Source organism: Moschus berezovskii, chromosome 1 (genome assembly GCF_049115385.1).
Source record: "Moschus berezovskii isolate FMDL1 chromosome 1, NW_MosBer_1.0, whole genome shotgun sequence".
NCBI lineage: Eukaryota > Metazoa > Chordata > Mammalia > Artiodactyla > Moschidae > Moschus > Moschus berezovskii.
This window is the reverse complement of record NC_142460.1, coordinates 19081878-19085976: the sequence shown is the minus strand read 5'-3', so window position 1 is coordinate 19085976 and position 4099 is coordinate 19081878. Positions and strand designations below refer to the sequence as shown.

Sequence of the window (4099 nt, the reverse complement as noted above, 5' to 3'; positions counted from 1 at the left end):
AAGGAAATCCTTATTCTTGTCTTTTCCCAGTTCCTAGAGGCAACCACACTCTTTGGCTTCTGACCCTGTGTAACTCCAAGTTCTGTATCCACCATCACATCTCCCACTGTGACCTTCACCCTTTGGTCTCTCTCTTACAAGGACCCTTGTGATAACATTGTGGTGTCCACCTGAATGATCTATACAGATCCTCTCCCATTTTCAAAGTCCTTGTTGCCTGGGAGGTAACGTAGTCACAGGTTCTGGGTTTTTGCATCTGGAAATCTTTTGGGGGGACCGTTATTATGTCTACCACACTAGGGGAGAGGAGGGGTCAAGGCCAGCTATAAGGCTTGTGGGTCGCCCAACCACCAGGAAGGAACTAGCTCTGGTCCTGGGATGTGTTATTTGCTCAGTCCTGTCCAACTCTTTGCAGCCCTATGGACTGTAGCCCATCAGACTGCTCTGTCCATGGGATTTCCCAGGCAAGAATTTTGGAATCGGTTGCCATGTCCTCCTCCAGGGGATCTTCCCAACCCAGGGATCGAACCCAGATCTCCCACATTGCAAGTGGATTCTTTACCAGCTGAGCCACAAGGGAAGCTCAAGAATACTGGAGTGGGTTGCCATTTCCTTCTTCAGGGGATCTTCCCAACACAGGGATTGAATCCAGATCTGCATTTCAGGCAGATTCTTTACCATCTGAGCCACCATGGAACCAGCCAACCTTAGTGAGGGAAGCATTTATCAGGAGCTCACAATGGGACAACTTAGCCTTGAGAGACTGCTTAGACCTGAAAGGGTAGGTTGTCAAGGAGGCAGTTGGGTAGTGAATCTGGAGTTCAGGGGGAAAGGCTGGGGTCCTGCACTGGGGAATGCAGCTCTCGGTGGAAGGCAAAAGGATGAGGCTGTGCAGAGAGACTGCCTCGGAGTGAGGCAAGCAGTGAGAGCTCAGTCGTCGGTCAGCAGGTGCCCAGGGAGGCTGGTCAGAGGTCCAGGATCTGCCCACAGGTGGGGTGTCCTGGCAGCCAAGCCAGAGAGGGCTTCAAGCAGAGAAAGGTCCTCTGTGTCCAAAGCTGGCTTGCTGGCTGACCTTGAGAACCCCTGGGAAGTGAGCTTTGGATTTCACAGTTTGGGAGTTGTTACTGACCTCGGCAAGAGAAATTTTGGCAAAATAGTGGGAAGTAAATGGGCTTCCCCGGTTTTTCAGTCAGTAAAGAATCTGCCTGCAAGGCAGGAGATGCAGGAGAAGAGGCTTCGATCCTTGGGTTGAGAAGATCCCCTGGAGAAGGAAATGGCAACCCAGTCCAGTATTCATGCCTGGAGAATTGCAAGGACAGAGGAGCCTGGCGAGCTACAGTCCATGGGGTTACAAAGAGTTGGACATGACTGAAGTGACCGAGCATGCATATACAAATGCCCTATTGGGAGAAGAAGAGTTGGAGGCGATGACTTTAAGTGACTCAAGAGGTTGTGCTGTTGAGAGGCACAGAGCAATGGGACAGGAGCTGGAAGAAGTGGGAGGAGAGGAAGAGGTTTTGTTTATACGTTTACACATGGGAGAAGAAACCCCAGGTTTGTATGCTGACTGGGTGGCATGGGGTGGGAGGGTTTCTGAAGCTTTCTGTGTGCAGATAGGAGGGGAGGGCACCTGGAACAGGAGTGTAGAGGCAGGCCCTGGATGGAAGACTCGCTTCTGTTCATTGTTGTGGAAAGAAGGCAGCAAGTGCAGCACAGGTGCCTGGGGTGGCTGGGGTGACGTGATACGGTGAAGATGATGGGGGTGGTGAGGGTTCTCTGTGGATGCTTTGATCTCCTCTATGAAATAGGAAGCGATGCCGTCAGCTGAGGGTGAGGATGAGGACCAGGTCATGGAGAGTTTAAGGCATGTTAAGAAAAGGTGGGCAAGTCTTCTCGGTGGGAGAGTGAAGGGACTGGGAAAATGTAGGAGGAGTGCACAGACACACAGATGTAGTGTAATGTAAAGTACAGTATGTAAATACACATGGACAATTATAATGCATGTTAATATAGAGAGATGTAACGTTTATATCTAATATAGAATGTAACATGTAATATAAAGTTATCACAATCAATGTCTAGTATAGATTATATGAAATACAGTATAGGAATAGATGTTCTTTCTTCATCTATGCATATAGAAACATGCAGATAATGTGCATAATAACGTGTTACTGAGCTGTGTGTGGACTTCCCAGGTGGCTGGTGGTAAAGAATTCACCTGCCAACAAGGAGATGCAGGAGATGCAGGTTCGACACCCTGGATCAGGAAGATCCTCTGGAAGAGGGCATGGCAACCCACTCCAGTATTCTTGTCTGGAGAATCCCCATGGACAGAGGAGCCTGGCGGGTTGCAGTCCATGGGGTCGCAAGAGTCGGACATGATATAGCAACTAAACAACAACAAAGCTGCATATGTTATATACATTAAAAAACATTTATTTGTGAATTATCTGTCTCCCCAACTCTATCCATGATACATGTTATGCATGTGATAAAATATACACAGAAATAGAAAATTTAGAAGTATGAACAAAGGAGTAATAAACACAGGTTTAAATGCCTATTGTGTGGAAGCCGAAGCGGGACCTGGCGGGGCCGGCAACATGGAGCAGCTGTACCAGCAAACGCACAAGCATGTCCATGAAATCCATTCTCACATGGGACGCCTGGAGATGGCAGACAAGCAGGCTCTGCACTTAGTAGAAAATGAAATCCAAGCAAGCATAGACCAGATATTCAGCCAACTAGAGCGTCTGGAGATTTTGTCCAGCAAGGAGCCCCCCGCCACAAAAGACAATGCCAAACTCCGTGTCGACCAGTTAAAGTACGACGTCCAGCACTTGCAGACTGCTCTTCGAAACTCCTAGCACCGGCGGTGTGCGCGGGAGCAGCAGGGGAGACAGCGAGAGGCGCTTCTGTCTCCCGCCTGCGCAGCGAGCGCCTCTGACGCCACCACACCAGTGGATGAGTCACTGCAGTTTAACTCCGCCCTCCAGAAAATTCACCACGGCGTGGATGACCTCATTGGAGGCGGGCACAGTTTTCTGGAGGGGCTGAGGGCCCAGAGAGTGACCTTGAAGGGGACCCAGAAGAAGATCCTTGACATCGCTAACATGCTCAGCCTGTCCAACACGGTGATGCGGCTCATCGAGAAGCGGGCCTTCCAGGACAAGTACTTCATGATCGGTCATGTTCCTCGTGGTGCAGTACCTGACCTGAGCCAGCCAGGCCCCACGGCTGAACGCCGGTCCCAGGGCGTGAGAGTGTGCGTGAGTGTGTGTGCGTGAAAGTTGGGGGGGGGGCAGGGGCTGCCCTCTGAAATGTGTGTGCCATCTTAACTGTGAAGACCCCTCGGAAGTAATTGTGACCTGTGACCTGGTGGGAGTTTCAGATCTCTGTTTCTTGTGACATCTTGGAGGGAAAACTCATGCTGCCAAGACACGCGGTGCTTAGGAGATGAAGGGAGTACCAGTTCTCTTGCTCACGCTCGCTCTCACTGGGGGAAGGACGTGAAGCCAGGGTGAGGGAGGAGGAGAAAAAGGGGAGGAAGAGAGTGGCCTTGGCGATTTTGTCCTCGTAGCTGATACGCGCCTGGGAAGCTATTCAAGCTTGCAGACAAGACTCCACGCTCTGTCGTCCTCCAGCCTTTCTGACTCCTAGTAGGTAGTCTGGAACAGAAGCAGACAGGACGGGGAAAGGGGCCTTCTCTTTCTACACTCACTATAGTAGGTGGATTCATATGCTCTTGCTATTAGCCACTGTGCCCCCACCCCACCCCCCACCCCCCAGATGATCTGCAGATGGCTGGCTGCTAATACTTGTCATCCTTACCGGGAAGCTGCCACCTACAGGAAGCAGAGGTATGGGCGCTGTTGCTGACAGCAAGTAAGGTTTTCCACATCACAGTTGCTGGGTGTTTCTCCTTTCTAAAGTAAGGCCACTGTTACTCCCTGGTCTGTCTTGAAACTGAAGACCCTAGTCACAGATTTGTTTTCAGCAGTTAAAAGAACAGTTGACTTTTAAGACTGAAGCCTGGGCCTTTGCCCCTTAGAAAGTAGCTGTGAACAGAGGTTAGTGATTGGTCTATTACAGTCTC

General features: G+C 50.5%; 1 pseudogene; it reads left to right on the top strand.

The window, feature by feature from the left end:
- Positions 1-2584: 2584 nt before the first annotated feature.
- Positions 2585-3882, top strand: LOC129549828 (Golgi SNAP receptor complex member 2 pseudogene; annotated as a pseudogene).
- Positions 3883-4099: the final 217 nt, after the last annotated feature.